The sequence below is a fragment of the Callorhinchus milii genome, unplaced genomic scaffold (genome assembly GCF_018977255.1).
Source record: "Callorhinchus milii isolate IMCB2004 unplaced genomic scaffold, IMCB_Cmil_1.0 Scaffold6, whole genome shotgun sequence".
NCBI lineage: Eukaryota > Metazoa > Chordata > Chondrichthyes > Chimaeriformes > Callorhinchidae > Callorhinchus > Callorhinchus milii.
This window is the reverse complement of record NW_024704747.1, coordinates 557,829-580,038: the sequence shown is the minus strand read 5'-3', so window position 1 is coordinate 580,038 and position 22,210 is coordinate 557,829.

Here is a 22,210-nt window from a genome sequence, read left to right as displayed (position 1 = left end):
TCTTAGCCCTGAAGCTCTTAGCCCTGAAGCTCTTAGCCCTGAAGCTCTTAGCCCTGAAGCTCTTAGCCCTGAAGCTCTTAGCCCTGAAGCTCTTAGCCCTGAAGCTCTTAGCCCTGAAGCTCTCAGCCCTGAAGCTCTCAGCCCTGAAGCTCTCAGCCCTGAAGCTCTCAGCCCTGAAGCTCTCAGCCCTGAAGCTCTCAGCCCTGAAGCTCTTAGCCCTGAAGCTCTTAGCCCTTAAGCTCTTAGCCCTGAAGCTCTCAGCCCTGAAGCTCTTAGCCCTGACTCTCAGCCCTGAAGCTCTCAGCCCTGAAGCTCTTAGCCCTGAAGCTCGTAGCCCTGAAGCTCTTAGCCCTGAAGCTCTCAGCCCTGAAGCTCTCAGCCCTGAAGCTCTCAGCCCTGAAGCTCTCAGCCCTGAAGCTCTTAGCCCTCTCTTAGCCCTGAAGCTCTTAGCCCTGAAGCTCTTAGCCCTGAAGCTCTCAGCCCTGAAGCTCTCAGCCCTGAAGCTCTCAGCCCTGAAGCTCTCAGCCCTGAAGCTCTCAGCCCTGAAGCTCTCAGCCCTGAAGCTCTCAGCCCTGAAGCTCCAGCCCTGAAGCTCTAGCCCTGAAGCTCTTAGCCCTGAAGCTCTTAGCCCTGAAGCTCTTAGCCCTGAAGCTCTTAGCCCTGAAGCTCTTAGCCCTGAAGCTCTTAGCCCTGAAGCTCTAGCCCTGAAGCTCTAGCCCTGAAGCTCTTAGCCCTGAAGCTCTTAGCCCTGAAGCTCTTAGCCCTGAAGCTCTTAGCCCTGAAGCTCTTAGCCCTGAAGCTCTTAGCCCTGAAGCTCTTAGCCCTGAAGCTCTTAGCCCTGAAGCTCTTAGCCCTGAAGCTCTTAGCCCTGAAGCTCTTAGCCCTGAAGCTCTTAGCCCTGAAGCTCTTAGCCCCGAAGCTCTTAGCCCTGAAGCTCTTAGCCCTGAAGCTCTTAGCCCTGAAGCTCTTAGCCCTGAAGCTCTTAGCCCTGAAGCTCTTAGCCCTGAAGCTCTTAGCCCTGAAGCTCTTAGCCCTGAAGCTCTTAGCCCTGAAGCTCTTAGCCCTGAAGCTCTTAGCCCTGAAGCTCACTCTGACACAAACCAACTCTCAGCCTTGAATCTCTTTGAGACCCCGCTTCAAAGCAGCCCTGACAGAAACCAACTCTGGGCCCTGAATCTACTCTACTCACTCTGACACAAACCAAACTCAGCCCTGAATCTCTTTGAGACCCCGCTTCAAAGCAGCCCTGACAGAAACCAACTCTGGCCCTGAATCTACTCACTCACTCTGACACAAACCAAACTCCAGCCTCGAATCAACTCAACACAAACTGAACCCTCAAACAACGCTGACAGGAACTGAATCTCAGCAGATACACAAAGCCAGTCGCTAGTAAACGGACTTTGAGACCCCGCTTCAAAGCAGCCCTGACAGAAACCAACTCTGGCCCTGAATCTACTCACTCACTCTGACACAAACCAAACTCAGCCTCGAATCAACTCAACACAAACTGAACCCTCAAACAACGCTGACAGGAACTGAATCTCAGCAGATACACAAAGCCAGTCGCTAGTAAACGGACTTTGAGACCCCGCTTCAAAGCAGCCCTGACAGAAACCAACTCTGGGCCCTGAATCTACTCTACTCACTCTGACACAAACCAAACTCAGCCTCGAATCAACTCAACACAAACTGAACCCTCAAACAACGCTGACAGGAACTGAATCTCAGCAGATACACAAAGCCAGTCGCTAGTAAACGGACTTTGAGACCCCGCTTCAAAGCAGCCCTGACAGAAACCAACTCTGGGCCCTGAATCTACTCTACTCACTCTGACACAAACCAAACTCAGCCTCGAATCAACTCAACACAAACTGAACCCTCAAACAACGCTGACAGGAACTGAATCTCAGCAGATACACAAAGCCAGTCGCTAGTAAACGGACTTTGAGACCCCGCTTCAAAGCAGCCCTGACAGAAACCAACTCTGGCCCTGAATCTACTCTACTCACTCTGACACAAACCAAACTCAGCCTCGAATCAACTCAACACAAACTGAACCCTCAAACAACGCTGACAGGAACTGAATCTCAGCAGATACACAAAGCCAGTCGCTAGTAAACGGACTTTGAGACCCCGCTTCAAAGCAGCCCTGACAGAAACCAACTCTGGGCCCTGAATCTACTCACTCACTCTGACACAAACCAAACTCCAGCCTCGAATCAACTCAACACAAACTGAACCCTCAAACAACGCTGACAGGAACTGAATCTCAGCAGATACACAAAGCCAGTCGCTAGTAAACGGACTTTGAGACCCCGCTTCAAAGCAGCCCTGACAGAAACCAACTCTGGCCCTGAATCTACTCTACTCACTCTGACACAAACCAAACTCAGCCTCGAATCAACTCAACACAAACTGAACCCTCAAACAACGCTGACAGGAACTGAATCTCAGCAGATACACAAAGCCAGTCGCTAGTAAACGGACTTTGAGACCCCGCTTCAAAGCAGCCCTGACAGAAACCAACTCTGGGCCCTGAATCTACTCTACTAATTAAACCCTCAAACTGCACTGACAGAAACCAACTCTCAAATCTACACTTAAACAGACTTCAAACATCAGCTCTTAACATCACTGTATCACCCACAAGCAAAAATATTTTCTCTAATCAGAAGATAAACTGATAATATCAAATCTGAATATACATCTGATCTTACACCATCTGACCGACAACTTCTCATTTGAACCTACAATGTAAACTAGAGTTAAAGCTCATATGTGTTCAGATGTCAGACATCCTGCATGAAGTCCACATAATGTTGCCAAACTTCTAGAGTATAGAAAGGTGTGAGAGAGAAAGAGTGTAATAGCTTTAGTTGCCACAGTAAGGTTTCCACTATTACACTTACCTTATCTTCCACGAATTCCAACTTGCTGGAAAGAAAGACGATACAAATTTACTCAGGTTTCCACAAAACCACACTTACCGTATAGTCCAAAAGCACAACCAGCCCGATCCAAGCTCTGCTGTAAATAAATTGGTTGTGTTCCTACACTGAACCATTCCTGACACTGACCAACTCGCATCAAATACACTGAACCAATCTCAACATGAACTACATCGATAACTACACAGAGGATTCTCTGACAAACCAACTCAGCAACACAAAGGCAATTCCATCTCACAACACCTCAACTTCACAAAACCAGCTCTGACACTGACCAACTCCCCTGAGCTTCACTGATCAAATCCACAGAAATTCATTCTCAACAATTCTACTAATCCAACCTTGGCCCCACTCACTCAACGACACTGCGTAACTGCACTGAACCTGCCCTGACACAAGCCAACTCTCAATCACCGTCTCAACTAAACCCAACTCTCAACATCTCGACTGACTGACCCTGACAAACCAAACTGTGAACCAATCTCAGCATAAACTGACTCAACAACTACACTAAACCAGTCTGAACAGAACCTGACTCGTGGCAGCCACACTGACCCAGACCCGGCAGCGACTGACTCTCGGCAGCTACACATTGCCGGTTACTAGCAAACCAGCCGTGCAAACTGCTCCGACCCAGCCCTGGCAGCGACTGACCCGAGGCAACTGCACTGAGCCAGGCCTGAAAGACTCTAACCCTCAACAACTGCCTCGACCGGCCTCGACACACAGGCACCGACTCTACACCTGCCCTGAACCAACTCGCACACAAACTGATGCTCCACAACCAGCCCCGACACAAACCGACTCTCAGCCATTTAACCCAACAAGCTCGACGGACACTGGCTCTGGGCAAATAAACCAACCTTCACACAAAGACTATATTACGCAACACAAAAAATCCATCTGATCTCAGACCAAACTCTTGTAATAGATGTTATCAAACCTTACACCATCCAACTACAGTGTCTGACTTGATTCTCTGCGATTCATACAACCTGTACCAATTAATTCTACCCTCAACCCAAACTATCACCTCACCATATTAACTCAGCAACATCTCCCCATCTTGTCCCTCTCAAACCCCAGTCTTTGCTACTAACAACTTCTAATCTCAACCTCCAGTGTGAACCAGAGTTTGGCTCACATGTGTTCAGATGTCAAACATCCAGCATGATGTCCACATAGTGTTACCAAACCTCTGGAGTGTGGAAAGGTGCAAGAGAGAAAGAGTGTAATAGCTTTAGTTGCCAACATAGTTTTCTGCTATTACACTTACCTGATCTACCATGAATTCCAACTTGCTGGAAAGAAAGACGATACAAATATACTAAGGTTTCCACAAAACCACACTTACCGTATAGTCCAAATGCACAACCAGCCCGATCCAAGCTCTGCTGTAAATAAATTGGTTGTGTACCTACACTGAACCATCCCTGACACTGACCAATTCCCATCAAATACACTGAACCAATCTCAACATCGATAACTACTCAGAGGATTCTCTGACAAACCAACTCAGCAACACAAAGGCAATCCCATCTCACAACACCTCAACTTCACTAAACCAGCTCTGACACTGACCAACTCCCCTGAGCTTCAATGATCAAATCCACAGAAACTCATTCTCAACACTTCTACTAATCCAACCTTGGCCCCACTCACTCAAATACACTGCGTAACTGCACTGAACCTGCCCTGACACAAGCCAACTCTCAAACACCCTCTCAACTAAACCCAACTCTCAACTATACTAAGGAAACACTGACAGAAACCAACTCAACAACTGGACTGACTCACCCTGACAAACCAAACTGTGAACCAATCTCAGCATAAACTGACTCAACAATTACACTAAACCAGTCTGAACAGAACCTGACTCGTGGCAGCCACACTGACCCAGACCCGGCAGCGACTGACTCTCGGCAGCTACACATTGCCGGTTACTAGCAAACCAGCCGTGCAAACTGCTCCGACCCAGCCCTGGCAGCGACTGACCCGAGGCAACTGCACTGAGCCAGGCCTGAAAGACTCTAACCCTCAGACAGGCACCGACTCTACACCTGCCCTGAACCAACTCGCACACAAACTGATGTTCCACAACCAGCCCCAATACAAACCAACTCTCAGCCACTCACACCAACCGACCTCAACAGACACTGGCTCTGGGCAAATAAACCAACCTTCACACAGCGACTCTATATTACCCAACCACAAACTCACTCTGATCAAACTCTTGTAATAGAGGCTATCAAATCAAACCTTACACCATCCAACTACAGTGTCCGACTTGAATCTCCACGCTTCATACAATCTGTACCAATTAATTCTACCCTCAACCCAAAATATCACCTCACCATATTAACTCAGCAACATCTCCCCATCTTGTCCCTCAAACCCCAGTCTTTGCTACTAACGACTTCTAATCTCAACCTCCAGTGTGAACCAGAGTTTGGCTCACATGTGTTCAGATGTTAAACATCCAGCATCATGTCCACATAGTGTTACCAAACCTCTGGAGTGTGGAAAGGTGCAAGAGAGAAAGAGTGTAATAGCTTTAGTTGCCACCGTAAGGTTTCCGCTATTACACTTACCTGATCTACCACGAATTCCAACTTGCTGGAAAGAAAGAGGATACAAATATACTAAGGTTTCCACAAAACCACTTACCGTATAGTCCAAATGCACAACCAGCCCGATCCAAGCTCTGCTGTAAATAAATTGGTTGTGTTCCTACACTGAACCATTCCTGACACTGACCAACTCCCATCAAATACACTGAACCAATCTCAACATGAACTACATCGATAACTACAGAGGATTCTCTGACAAACCAACTCAGCAACACAAAGGCAATCCCGTCTCACAACACCTCAACTTCACTAAACCAGCTCTGACACTGACCAACTCCCCTGAGCTTCACTGATCAAATCCACAGAAATCCATTCTCAACAATTCTACTAATCCAACCTTGGCCCCACTCACTCAACTACACTGTAACTGCACTGAACCTGCCCTGACACAAGCCAACTCTCAAACACCCTCTCAACTAAACCCAACTCTCAACTATACTAAGGAAACACTGACAGAAACCAACTCAACAACTGGACTGACTCACCCTGACAAACCAAACTGAACCAATCTCAGCATAAACTGACTCAACAATTACACTAAACCAGTCTGAACAGAACCTGACTCGTGGCAGCCACACTGACCCAGACCCGGCAGCGACTGACTCTCGGCAGCTACACATTGCCGGTTACTAGCAAACCAGCCGTGCAAACTGCTCCGACCCAGCCCTGGCAGCGACTGACCCGAGGCAACTGCACTGAGCCAGGCCTGAAAGACTCTAACCCTCAACAACTGCCCTCGACCGACCTCAGACAGCACCGACTCTACACCTGCCCTGAACCAACTCGCACACAAACTGATGTTCCACAACCAGCCCCACAAACGACTCACAACCACTCAACCCAACCAACCTCGACAGACACTGGCTCTGGGAAAATAAACCAACCTTCACACAGACACTCTATATTACCCAACACACAAATTCACTCTGATCTCAGATCAAACTCTTGTAATAGATGTTACCAAATCAAACCTTACACCATCCAACTACAGCGTCTGACCTCAATCTCTGCGATTCATACAATCTGTACCAATTAATTCTACCCTCAACCCAAACTATCACCTCACCATATTAACTCAGCAACATCTCCCCATCTTGTCCCTCTCAAACCCCAGTCTTTGTTACTAACGACTTCTAATCTCAACCTCCAGTGTGAACCAGAGTTTGGCTCACATGTCAAACATCCAGCATGATGTCCACATAGTGTTACCAAACCTCTGGAGTGTGGAAAGGTGCAAGAGAGAAAGAGTGTAATAGCTTTAGTTGCCAACATAGTTTTCCGCTATTACACTTACCTGATCTACCACGAATTCCAACTTGCTGGAAAGAAAGAGGATACAAATATACTAAGGTTTCCACAAAACCACACTTACCGTATAGTCCAAATGCACAACCAGCCCGATCCAAGCTCTGCTGTAAATAAATTGGTTGTGTACCTACACTGAACCATCCCTGACACTGACGAACTCCCATCAAATACACTGAACCAATCTCAACATGAACTGCATCAATAACTACAGAGGATTCTCTGACAAACCAACTCAGCAACACAAAGGCAATTCCGTCTCACAACACCTCAACTTCACTAAACCAGCTCTGACACTGACCAACTCCCCTGAGCTTCACTGATCAAATCCACAAAAACTCACTCAACAATTCTACTAATCCAACCTTGGCCCCACTCACTCAACTGCACTGTAACTGCACTGAACCTGCCCTGACACAAGCCAACTCTCAAACACCCTCTCAACTAAACCCAACTCTCAACTATACTAAGGAAACACTGATAGAAGCCAACTCAACAACTCAACTGACTCACCCTGACAAACCAAACTGAACCAATCTCAGCATAAACTGACTCAACAATTACACTAAACCAGTCTGAACAGAACCTGACTCGTGGCAGCCACACTGACCCAGACCCGGCAGCGACTGACTCTCGGCAGCTACACATTGCCGATTACTAGCAAACCAGCCGTGCAAACTGCTCCGACCCAGCCCTGGCAGCGACTGACCCGAGGCAACTGCACTGAGCCAGGCCTGAAAGACTCTAACCCTCAACAACTGCCCTCGACTGACCTCAGACACGCACCGACTCTACACCTGCCCTGAACCAACTCGCACACAAACTGATGTTCAACACAAACTGACTCAGCCATTCAACCCAACCAACCTCGACAGACACTGGCTCTGGGCAAATAAACCAACCTTCACACAAAGACTCTATATTACGCAACACAAAAAATCCATCTGATCTCAGATCAAACTCTTGTAATAGATGTTATCAAACCTTACACCATCCAACTACAGTGTCTGACTTGATTCTCTGCGATTCATACAACCTGTACCAATTAATTCTACCCTCAACCCAAACTATCACCTCACCATATTAACTCAGCAACATCTCCCCATCTTGTCCCTCTCAAACCCCAGTCTTTGCTACTAACAACTTCTAATCTCAACCTCCAGTGTGAACCAGAGTTTGGCTCACATGTGTTCGGATGTCAGACATCCAGCATGATGTCCACATAGTGTTACCAAACCTCTGGAGTGTGGAAAGGTGCAAGAGAGAAAGAGTGTAATAGCTTTAGTTGCCAACATAGTTTTCTGCTATTACACTTACCTGATCTACCATGAATTCCAACTTGCTGGAAAGAAAGACGATACAAATATACTAAGGTTTCCACAAAACCACACTTACCGTATAGTCCAAATGCACAACCAGCCCGATCCAAGCTCTGCTGTAAATAAATTGGTTGTGTACCTACACTGAACCATCCCTGACACTGACCAATTCCCATCAAATACACTGAACCAATCTCAACATGAACTACATCAATAACTACAGAGGATTCTCTGACAAATTAACTCAGCAACACAAAAGCAATCCTGTCCCACAACACCTCAACTACACTAAACCAGCTGATGTGACCAACTCTCCTGAGCAAATCTACAGAAACTCATTCTCAACAATTCTACTCATCCAACCTTGGCCCCACTCACTCAACTACACTGTGTAACTGCACTGAACCTGCCCTGACACAAGCCAACTCTCAAACACCCTCTCAACTAAACCCAACTCTCAACTATACTAAGGAAACATTGACAGTAGCCAACTCAACAACTGGACTGACTGACCCTGACAAACACTGAACCAATCTCAGCATAAACTGACTCAACAATTACACTAAACCAGTCTGAACAGAACCTGACTCGTGGCAGCCACACTGACCCAGACCCGGCAGCGACTGACTCTCGGCAGCTACACATTGCCGATTACTAGCAAACCAGCCGTGCAAACTGCTCCGACCCAGCCCTGGCAGCGACTGACCCGAGGCAACTGCACTGAGCCAGGCCTGAAAGACTCTAACCCTCAACAACTGCACTCGACCCGCCTCGACACACAGGCACCGACTCTACACCTGCCCTGAACCAACTCACACAAACGGATGCTCCACAACCAGCCCCGACACAAACCGACTCTCAGCCATTTAACCCAACAAGCTCGACGGACACTGGCTCTGGGCAAATAAACCAACCTTCGCACAAAGACTATATTACGCAACACACAAATTCCATCTGACCTCAGATCAAACTCTTGTTACAGGTGTTGTCAATTCAAACCTTACACCATCCAATTACAGTGTGACTTAATCTCTGCAATTCATACAATCCGTACCAATTAATTCTACCCTCAACCCAAACTATTACCTCACCATATTAACTCAGCAACAGCTCCCCATCTTGTTCCACTCAAACCCCAGTCTTTGCTACTAGCGACTTCTAATCTCAACCTCCAGTGTGAACCAGAGTTTGGCACACATGTGTTCGGATGTCAAACATCCAGTGTCATGTCCACATAGTGTTACCAAACCTCTGGAGTGTGGAAAGGTGCAAGAGAGAAAGAGTAATAGCTTTAGTTTTCCACTATTACACTTACCTTATCTACCACAAATTCCAACTTGCTGGAAAGAAAGAGGATACAAATATACTAACGTTTCCACAAAACCACACTTACCGTATAGTCCAAATGCACAACCAGCCCGATCCAAGCTCTGCTGTAAATAAATTGGTTGTGTGCCTGCACTGAACCATCCCTGACACTGACCAACTCCCATCAAATACACTGAACCAATCTCAACATGAACTGCATCAATAACTACAGAGGATTCTCTGACAAACCAACTCAGCAACACAAAGGCAATCCCGTCTCACAACACCTCAACTTCACTAAACCAGCTCTGACACTGACCAACTCCCCTGAGCTTCACTGATCAAATCCACAGAAATTCATTCTCAACAATTCCACTAATCCAACCTTGGCCCCACTCACTCAACTACACTGCGCAACTGCACTGAACCTGCCCTGGCACAAGCCAACTCTCAAACAGCCTCTCAACTAAACCCAACTCTCAAAAACTGGACTGACACACCCTGACAAAATGAACTGTAAACCAATCTCAGCATAAACTGACTCAACAATTACACTAAACCAGTCTGAACAGAACCTAACTCGTGGCAGCCACACTGACCCAGACCCGGCAGCAACCGACTCTCGGCAGCTACACATTGCCGGTTACTAGCAAACCAGCCGTGCAAACTGCTCCGACCCAGCCCTGGCAGCGACTGACCCGAGGTAACTGCACTGAGCCAGGCCTGAAAGACTAACCCTCAACAACTACACTCGACCCGCCTCGACACACAGGCACTGACTCTACACCTGCCCTGAACCAACTCACACAAACGGATGCTCCACAACCAGCCCCGACACAAAGTGACTCTCAGCCACTAAACCCAACAACCTCGACAGACACTGGCTCTGGGCATATATAAACCAACCGCCACACAACATAGTTTTCTGCTATTACATGCATCTTATCTACCATGAATTCCAACTTGCTGGAAAGAAAGAGGATACAAATATACTAAGGTTTCCATAAAACTACACTTACTGCATAGTCCAAATGCACAACCAGCCAGATCCAAGCTCTGCTGTAAATAACTTGGTTGTGTACCTGTACTGAACCATCCCTGACACTGACCAACTCCCATCAAATACACTGAACTAATCTCAACATGAACTACATCGATAACTACACAGAGGATTCCCTGACAAACCAACTCAGCAACACAAAGCCAGTCCTGTCTCACAACATCTCAACGTCACTACACCAGTCCCGACACTGACCAACTCTCCTGAGCTTCACTGATCCAATGGACAGAAATCCATTCTCAGCAACTACACTGAGGCCCTGACACAGACCAACTCTTGTAACCAATCCTGACACCAACTGACTCAAACTACACTGAACCTGCCCTGACACACTAACTCAATCAGCCTCTCAATTAAACCCAACTCTCAACAACTGGACTGAACTCACTCAACAAACCCAACTCTCAACCAATCTCAGCATAAACTGATTCAACAACTACACTGAACCAGTCTGAACAGAACCTAACTCGTGGCAGCCGCACTGACCCAGATCCGGCAGCGACTGACTCTCGGCAGCTACACTGAGCCAGGCCTGAAAGACTCTAACCTTCAACAATTGCACTTGACCGGCCTCGACACACAAGCACAGACTCTACACCTGCCCTGAACCAACTCACACACAAACTGATGCTCCACAACCAACCCTGACACAAACCGTCTCTCAGCCACTAAACCCAATCTCGACAGACACTGGCTCTGGGCAAATAAACCAACCTTCACACAAAGACTACATTACGCAACAACAAACAAATTCACTCCGATCAAATTCTTGTAATAGATGTTATCAAATCTAACCTTACACCCTCTAACTACAGTGTGACGTCAATCCTGGTGATTCATACAATCTGTGCCAATTAATTCTACCCTCAACCCAAAATGTCACCTCACCACATTATCCCAACAACAACTCCCTGCCCTGTCCCTCAAACCCTGGTCTCTGTTACTCACAACTTCTAATCTCAACCTCCAGTTTGAACCAGAGTTGGCTCACATGCGTTTGGATGTCATACAGCCTGCATGATGTCCACATAGTGTTGTCAAACCTCTGGAGTGTGGAAAGGTGTGAGAGAAAGAGATACAACCTTTGCCATCACAGGGTTCCCACTAGTACAGACTTACCATATCCTCCATGAGTCCCAAGGAACTAGAGAGAGAGAGACAGGGCATGAGCTTTAGTCGTTCCCTTAAGGTTTCCAGGAATCTTCATTTACCATACAGTTCAACGTTGTGCAATATGTCCAAGCCAGATACAGCTGTGAACTATTAGGCGGTTTACCTACATCGAACCATTCCCAACACAAACCAACTCTGCATTGAACCAATTTCATGATAAAATGCATCAATAACAGGATTCTTTGACATACACTAACTCTCCACAACTGCCCTGAATCAGCCTCGACAGACACCGATACAACCTTGTCAAAGTATCTTATCCCTGATTGAGAATTATACATTAAGTGCACTCTGAAAGAGCTATCCTTCTCTTCACAATTTTGCAGGTTGTGAGGCAGCAACTAATAAGTAACATTACACCAACCTCAAACCTCTTACAAGTTCCTGAAATTCATAGTTTGTATAATTAGTAATGTTAGAGTGAAGTCAGTGAAAACTCCAAACTTCAGCAACTCTAGTACATCTCCACCTCCTCCCTTTTATACCTCAAATGTGCTCAAGATAACTTTTTACTCAATCAATCTTGAGCACCTGGGAACCCTCTCTGCGATTCCAAACATTCACCCCATTTTGATTAACCCTTTACTACCTCACAACCAGCACTGAACCAACTCAGACACAAACGAGTGATTGACAACTGCCTTAAACCATCCCTGGCATAAACTGACTCAACCAGTAAACTGAACCAACCTGGACAGATACTGGCTCTGGGCAAACAAACAAACCTTCACACAGCTACTCTAGATTAACCAAGATCAAGCAAATTTACTGTCTAATCAGAAGATTATAATAGATACCATCAAATCTTTCACCATCTAACCTCAATCTCTGCAATTCCTACAATTTGTGTCCATGAATTAAACCCTGGACCCAACCTATGAGCTCAACACATTAATCCAGCAACATCTCCTCCATCCTGTGGAGTCCTGTAGCTCAGTGATTAGAGCACTCGCTTTGCAAGCGAGAGACCAGAGTTCAATTCCAGGCAGAGGGCGAAACCTTGGGCAAGTTTCCTTACTCCACAAGCCTAATAATAATCCGTCCAAAACTAAAAACAATAATAAATTGGTCATTTTCAATCTATAACTGTTTGTGGGACATTGCTGTGCGCAAATGGCTGCCGCGTTTGCCCACAAATATATAAACAATGCACTTTACAGTGTGTTCTGTGAAGCGCTTTGGGATGTCCTCCCGACGTGAAAAGCGCTATATCAAATGCAAGGATTATTATAGTGTTGCCAAACCTCTGGAGTGTGGAAAGGTGCAAGAGAGAAAAAGAGATGCCACCTTTGCTGTCATCAGTGTTCCCACTAGTACAGACTTACCTTATCTTCCACGAGTCCCAAGGTGCTAGAGAGAGAAACAGGGCGTGAGCTTCAACATCAGCGTTTGGTTCCCATTAGCACAAACTTGGCTTCACTTGACACCTGAGATGATGTTGGTCACAGACCGGCATTGGCTCGGGGACAAACTTGGAATAGCTGAAGAAATCCCAGCAAAGCAACAGCACTTACAGGAGCCTCGCAAAACCTCAAATGATAACACTGCAGACAGAGAATATTTCCGCTATTACACTTACATTACCTTCCACAAATCCCAAGTTGCTGGAAAGAAAGAGCACACAAATATCCTAAGGTTTCCAAAAATCACTTACCGTATAGCCCAATGTAATACAACCCGCCCAAGCCAAGCTCCATTGTAAATAAATTTGCTGTGTACCTACACTGAACCAGCCCTGACACTGACCAACTCATCAAATACACTGAACCAAACTGAACCTGAATTACATCAATAACTGCACAGAGGATTCGCTGACAAACCAATTCAGCAACACAAAGCCAGCCTTGTCTCACCCTCACCAACCCTGGCACCCACTGACTCAAACTAATCTACACCAAACCTGTCCTGACACAATCCAACTCTCCTGAGCTTCACTGATCAAATCCACAGAAATTCATTCCCAACAATTCTATTGATCCAACCTTGTCCCCACTCATTCAACTACACTGTAACTGAATTGAACCTGCCCTGACACAAGCCAACTCTTAAACAACCTCTCAACTAAACCCCAACAAATCCAACTCAACTACACTAAGGAACCACTGACAGAAACAAACTCTCAACAACTAGACTGAACCCACTCTGACCAGTCCACCTCTGAACCAATCTCAGCATAAACTGACTCGACAACTACACTAAACCAGTCTGAGCAAAACCTGACTCGTGGCAGCCACACTGACCCAGACACGGCAGCAACTGACTCTCGGCAGCTATACATTGCCTGTTACTAGCAAACCAGCAATGCAAACTGCTCCGACCTAGACCTGGCAGCGACTGACCCGAGGAAACTGCACTGAGCCAGACCTGAAAGACTCTAAACCTCAACAACTGCACACCATCTAACTACAGTGTCTGACTTCAATCTCTGCAATTCATACAATCTGTACCAATTAATTCTACCCTCAATCCAAAATGTCACCTCACCACATTAACCCAGCAACATCTCCTCCATCCAGTCCCTCTCAAACCTCAGTCTGTTACTAACGACTTCTAATCTCAACCTCCAGTGTGAACCAGAGTTTGGCTCATATGCGTTCAGATGTCAGACATCCTGCATGAAGTCCGCATAGTGTTGCCAAACCTCTGGAGTGTAGAAAGGTGCAAGAGAGAAAGAGATGCAACCTTTGCCATCATCACTGTGTTGGTTCGCACAAGTACAGACTTACCTTATCCTCTACGAGTCCCAAGGAGCTAGAGAGAGAAACAGGGCATGAGCTTCAGTCGTCCCCCAAGGTTTCCTGGAATCTTCATTTCCCATATAGTCCAATGTTGTGCAACATGTCCAAGCCAGACACTGCTGTAAACTATTAGGCTCTTTACCTACACTGAAGCATTCCCAACACAAGACAACTCTACAAGAGTCAAGTGTCAGTGAAAACTCCAAATCTCAACAACTCTGGCTCATCTCCACTGTCTCCCTGTTATGCCTCAAATGTTCCCAAGACAATTTTACCCAATCAGTCCTGAGCACCGGGAACCCCTTTATGATCCCAAACATTCACCGTATTTCGATTAGCCCTTTACTACCTCACAACCTGCACTGAACCAACTCAGACACAAACTAATGATCGACAACTGCTCTAAACCATCTCCAGCACAAACTGACTCTCAGCCACTAAACTGGACAGACAATGGCTCTGGGTAAATAAACTAAACCAACCTTCATACAACTACTGTACAACCAAAACCAAGCAAATCACTATCTCTTCAGAAGATTATAACAGATACCATCAAATCTGATTTTACACCAAATAACTGGTGTCTGACCTCAATCTCTGCAATTCCTACAAACTTGATGAACTAAACCCTCAACCCAATCAGTGAGTTCAACACATTAATCCACCAACGTCTCCCTGTACCGCTCAAACCCTAGTCTTTGTTACTGAGGACTTCTCATCTCAACCTCCAGTGTGAACCAGAGTTTGGCTCATATGCGTTCGGTTGTCAAACATCCTGTATGATGTCCACGTTGTGTTGCCAAACCTCTGGAATGTGGAAAGGTGCGAGAGAGAAAGATACCACCTTTACCGTCAACACTGGTTTCCCACTAGTACAGACTTACCTTATCCTCCACGAGTCCCAAGGTGCTAGATGGAGAAACAGGGTGTGAGCTTCAATCGTCAGCGTTTGGCTCCCATTAGCACAGACTTGGCTTCAGTTGACCCCTGAATTGATGTCAGTCACAGACTGGCATTGGCTCCAGGACAACCTTGGAATAGCTGAAGGAATCCCAGCAAAGCAACAACAGACTTACAGAAGCCTCGTAAAATCTGAAAGAATAACAGTGCAGACAGAGTGTTTCCACTATTACAATTATCTTACACAAATCTCAACTTGCTGGAAGGAAAGAGGACACAAATATCTTAATGTTTCCAAAAAAAACTTACTCTGTAGTCCAATGTAGTACAACCTGCCCGAGCCAAGTTCTGCTATAAATAAATTTGTTGCGTGCCCACACTGAACCAGCCTCAACACTGATCAAATACATTGAAACAAAGTCAGCATAAATTACAGTGATAACTGTACAGAGGATTCTCTGACAAACCAACTCAGCAGCACAAAACCAGCCCCGACTCACCCTCATCAACGCTGGCACCCACTGACTCAAACTAATCTACACCGAATCTATCCTGACACAAACCAACTCTCCTGGGCTTCACAGATCAAATCCACAGAAATTCATTCTCAATAACTGCACTGAGGCCCTGACACAGACCAACTCTAGTAACCAACCCTGGCTACTCACTAAACTAAATGCACTGAACCTGCCCTGACACAAGCCAACTCTCAAACACCCTCTCAACTAAACCCCAACAAACCCAACTCCAGTAAGGAAACAGACAGAAATCAACTCTCAACAACTGGACTGAACTCACTCACAAACCCAACGCTGAACAAATCTCAGCAGAAACTGATTCAACAACTACACTAAACCAGTCTGAACAGAACCTGACTCGTGGCAGCTACATTGACCCAGACCCGGCAGCGATGACTCTCGGCAGCTACACATTGCTGGTCACTAGCAAACCAGCCGTGCAAACTGCTCCGACCCAGCCCTGGCAGTGACTGACCCGAGGCAACTGCACTGAGCCAGGCCTGAAAGACTAACCCTCAACAAGTGCACTCAACCGGCCTCAACAGACAGTCACCTGCCCTGAACCAACTTGCACACAAACTGATGCTCCACAACCAGCCCTGACACAAACTGACTCTCAGCCACTAAATCCAACCGACCTTGACAGACACTGGCGCTGGACAAACAAAACCAACCTTCACATAACTACTCTATATTACCCAACAACAAACAAATTCACTCTGATCTCAGATCAAACTATTGTAATAGATGTTAGCAAATCTAACCTTACACCATCTAACTACAGTGTCTGACTTCAATCTCTGTGATTCATACAATCTGTACCAATTAATTCTACCCTCGATCCAAAATGTCACCTCACCACATTAATCCAGAAACATCTCCCCATCCTGCCCCTCTCAAACCCTGGTCTCTGTTACTAATAACTTCTAATCTCAACCAACAATGTAAACCAAAGATTGGCTCATATGTGCTTGGATGTCAGACATCCTGTATGATGTCCACATATGTTGTCGAATCTCTGATGTGTGGAAAGGTGCAAGAGATACAACCTTCGCTGTCATTGCAGGATTCCTACGAGTACAGACTTGTCTTATCCTCCACGAGTCCCAAGGTGCTAGAGAGAAAAATGGGGTGTGAGCTTCAGTTGTCACCCTAAGGTTTCCAGGAATCTTCATTTACCATGTAGTCCAAATGTCCAAGTCAGACACCGCTCTAAACTAATAGGCTGTTTACCTACATTGAATCAGCCTCGACACAATCAACTCTATGCTGAACCAATCTCAGGATAAAAAGCATCAATAACAGAGGATTCTCTGACATACGCTAACTCTCTACAACTGCCCTGAACCAACCTTGACAGACACCGACTACACACCTTGTCACAGTATCTTATCGCTGGCTGAGAATTACATGCTGTTTAAGTGCACTCTTGAAGGAGACATCCTTCTCTTCACAATTGTGCAGGTTGTGAGGCAGTAACCAATAGAGTAACCTTACCCCAAATCTCTTACAAGTTCCTGAAATTCAGAGTTTGTATAATTAGTAATGTTAAGAGTCAAGTGCAAGTGAAAACTCCAAACCTCAACAACTCTGGTTCATCTCCACCTCCTCCCTTTTACACCTCTAATGTGCCCAAGACACATTTTTACCCAATTAATCCTGAGCACCTGGGACCCCACTCTATGATCTCAAACATTCACCCTACTTTGATTAGCCCTTTACTACCTCACAACCTGCACTGAACCAACTCAGACACAAACTAATGATCGACAACTGCTCCAAATCATCCCCTCATAAACTGACTCAACCAGTAACTGAACTAACGTGGACAGACACTGGCTCTGAGCAAACAAAACCAACCTTCAGCTACTCTATGTTACCTAAGATCAAGCAAATTTACTGTCTCTTCAGAAGATTATAACAGAAACCATCAAATTGATCTTACACCATGTAACAGTGTCCAACCTCAATCTCTGTTATTCCTACAATCTGGGTGGATGAACTAAACCCTCGACCCAAACTGTGAGCTCAACACATTAATCCAGCAACATCTCCTCCATCCTGTTCCTCCCAGTCTCCATTACTAATGACTTCTAATCTCAACCTCCAGTGTGAGCCAGAGTTAATGCTCATATGTGCTGGGATGTCAGACATCCTGCATGAAGTCTACATAGTGTTGCTAAACCTCTGGAGTGTGGAAAGGTGCAACACAGAAGGATATACAACCTTTGCCATCATCATAGTGTTCCCACTAGTACAGACTTACCTTACTTATCCTCCACGAATCCCAAGGTGCTAAAGAGTGAAACAGGGCATGAGCTTCAGTTGTCAGCATTTGGTTCCCATTAGTACAGACTTGGCTTTGGGTGACGATCATAGTCCTTGCATTTGATATAGCGCTTTTCACGTCTTCGGCATCGCAAAGTGCTTCACAGAATAGACCGTAAAGTGAATTGACCATACATTTGTGGGCGAAGCACAGCAGCCAATTGCACACAGCAGCGTCCCACAAACAGTCGTGGATTGAAAATGATCAATTTATTATTGTTGTTTTTTGGAGGTATTATTATTAGGTATGTGGAGTAAGGAAACTTGCCCAAGGTTTCGCCCTCCCTGAAATTGAACCCAGGTGTCTCGCTTGGAAGGCGAGTGCTTTAACCACTGAGCTACAGGACTCCACCGAACAACTGAGCTCAGCCCATTAATCACTTACATCTCCCACAATTTTCAGCTGCATCTCATCTCCAAACAATTTCTAGTTGGATGTCTTTGACCAAAATCTAGATGATGGTTTAAAGACTAACACTGCAAAATAATAATTCCATACAGTGATTCTGTCATCGCCATCTCAGAGACGAGTTACACAATACAAAGAAAAGTCAGACAGGTCAAAAGACATTCACATTAAACCGAGATGGATGGCAACAAGGTCTCCAAAGTTCATTGATGTATGAATACCAAGTGACCATCTGGTATGAACAAGCATTAAACCAGCGTTCAAAAGCAACACAAACCTGCACTGGCTCCAGGACAACCTCTGACTGAAGTGGAAACAGAACTAAATACTGAGAGAAGAACAAAGGCTAGAAAACCAAAAGTGATAACTAACTGAGTTGCTCCAGAAAGAGAAAGAAAGTTTAAGAAAATAAACACAAAGCAAGAAAAACACTATTGGGCATATGTGCAAGTGAGGACAGTTACCCTAATAAGTGTCCGTGACAAATATACATAGTATAAAAATAAAACAAGTTAACACAAATTTAGCTTAAAGTGTCTGATGTAGTAGCCATTACAGAGACCTGGCTACAAGTTGGGCTTTACTGGGAGCTAAAATTCCAGGCTGTAAGATCTTCAGAAAGGATAGGGAAATGAGGCAAGCAATATGGATAACATTCAAGTACAACAAGATAGAAATGACTTTAGTAAAGGTGATCAGGCCACAGAAACAATATGGGTAGAATTAAGGAACAGCAAAGGAGGGAAGACTCTGGTGGGAGTTGTCTACAGACTCCAGATAGAAACAAAACTGCAATTGTTTTTGAGACAAATTACACAAAAAAGGAGAAGCCAAACTGGCCAAGAGTTGCTCACAATTGACATGGAGAGCAGGTGGACAGTGATAATGTCTCTGAAGCTCACAAGACTGACAACACCCAAGGTTTTGACAACTTCCCTTCACAAACATTACTGACAATTTACAGCCCACCAGAAGGTTCTCACAAATACAGACTTAACTGATATAGTCCATAGAGAGACCAGCCAGAGCCAAGCTCCACCACATGCAAACTGACCATTTCACTGCTCTGAACCACAAGCCTCCAGCAACTCATCTGCTCCCTCTGGGTTGATGGGGTGTCTCCTTCCTCCAATGGTTGGATTGAGACTGAGCTCAGCCTCTGGGTTAAATACCCAAAGGTTCAGGTTTGACATGTGGCCAATGAGGGAATCACATTCCTCACAAGGCCCAGTTGAAGGTCCTCCCTTCACAGCTGAAACCAGTCATTATCATCACATGGGCTGTTTGCTATTGGCTGGTTCAGAGAATTCACAGGGTTCATATTAATTATTTTAGAGAATTCACACTTTTCTAGAATTTCCTATTGAATGGTTCAGAGACATCATCAAACACTGGACAGAAAGTGTGATAGAAAAGACTCCAACCCTAAATCCTGATCCATAAATCACCCTAATTTAAACCCAAACCCCTAAACCTAACCCTTACCCTAAACTTAATCCTAATTGGTGAAACGTCAGGGGGGAATTCCTTCTCATTAGAAAGCACCAAAACCTCACAGTGACGGAGAGCAAAACTGCGATCCACGGACCCCAGTACAAAGGACCAATCGGACCACTAACCCCTTCCTTTTCCCTTTCCTCTCTCAGGGAGGGGGCCTCCTTTCCTCCCTCCAGGTTGAAATGCACCAAGCCACAAAGCGACGGGGTGCTTGGCGGGGATCACTTAACCCCAAAGCAAGAAGCCAACTAAGGCCAGGAGCCCAATTACCTGGGGGTAAGCATACCTCTCTTTTCTAAATAAACCTTTCCACACCCCACCTCCAACCAACGTGGCACAGACTCCATGCAGGGTGCAGAAATGCAACCGAATATACCTGAGCGAGGAGGGTGGGCAACAGGGAACCACACACAGAGATAATTTTGTGAGCACAGTCAGGGTATTTTTTTAGATTAATCCAGACATACCACCATTTAATATTCTTAACAAATAACATCGAGCTCCGCAGAAGGCATCAAAATCCAGGCAGACAAATTAGCAGAGTTTTTTGACTGGCAAAACCGTCAGAGGGAACTCTCTGCAAATTGGCCAAAAACACGGAACAGCGGGCAAAAGAGACACATAACATTTTGATAGAACATGATAAAAATAATCTAATTGAAAAACAGGGAGCTCAGGTCAATCGGAATGATTGAACATAGGGAAGTGGCCTTCACAAAGAAATTAGTTTTAGCCCGGATCTGGACAGAAAGGAGAGGGATACACGAGAAGAAATCAATACATTTATCGGGAATAAGCAACAGGGCATCCCGGCAATGCCAGCCAATCAATTCAGAATAGAACAAGGAACAGTGAACAAAATCCACTGGATGAAATAAACAGCCCAGACCATGATTAAGCACTGGTCTGGGCATGTAAACTAAGAAGAACAGAGGAAAGAGAGGGAGAGGGATTTGACACCAGACGGCTTAGACGCCCAGTAAAACAGATTTGGGGAGAAGAAAATATATTTTTGTTTCGTATTTCAGGGATGTAAACCTATCCCACCCCTAAAACCTAACCCCCCCTTAAACCCAACCCCCAACCCTAACCCCTAAAACCCTAACACTAAATCCAATGTTGAAGGAATCTAGCCCAAAACCCTACTCCTAAAAAATTATAGAAAGGGATCTAAACCTAACTAACCCCTAAACCTGACCCAAAACCTAACCCACCCCTAAACCTAACTCCTAAACCTAACCTAACCCCTAACCCTACTCCAAAAAATTATAGTAAGGGATCTAAACCTAACCCACCTCTAACCCCTAAACTTAAACCTGACTCTAACCCTAAAAAGGGAGCTCAGGTTAATTGGGATGATTGACATAATAAATTATAGAAAGGGATCTAAACCTAACCCTAACCCACCCCAAAACCTAGGGAGCTCAGGTCAATTGGGATGATTGACATAATAAACTATGGTAAGGGATCTAAACCCAACCTTAACCCTATCGCTAAAGCCTAACTTCTAACCTTAAACCCTACCCTAACCCCAACCCTAATTACCGTAAACCCAACCCCTAACCTCACGCACCCTAAACCCTCACCCAACCGTAAACCCTACCTAACCCTAATCCCTAAACCTAATTTTGTGGGCAAAATGTAGCAGCCAAGTACACACAGCAGTGTCCCACAAACTGTCTTGGATTGAGCAACCAATTTTTTTTAAGGAATTATTGCCTCCAGATTCGCTGATCGACTAACGACCAGGTTCCTACTCACTGCTGGGTAAACAGAGGCGTTGGAGTAAGGAAACTTACCCAACGTGTCGCTGGGAATAGAACCCAGGTCTCTCGCTTCTCAGACAAGTGGTTTAACCACTGAGCTACAGGACTGCACTAACCCTAAACCAACCCTAATTGTCAGGCAAACCCTAACGAACCCTACTATAAACCTAACCCTTATCCTCAACCAGAACCCAACTGAGGAAAACATTCATGAGCTCGAACTAAATTTGTCAAACCTACAGCACGTGTTGGTCCAAAACTTCCTCAATTAAGGAAAACGAACCTATTTGTAAGGAGCATCACTGCCG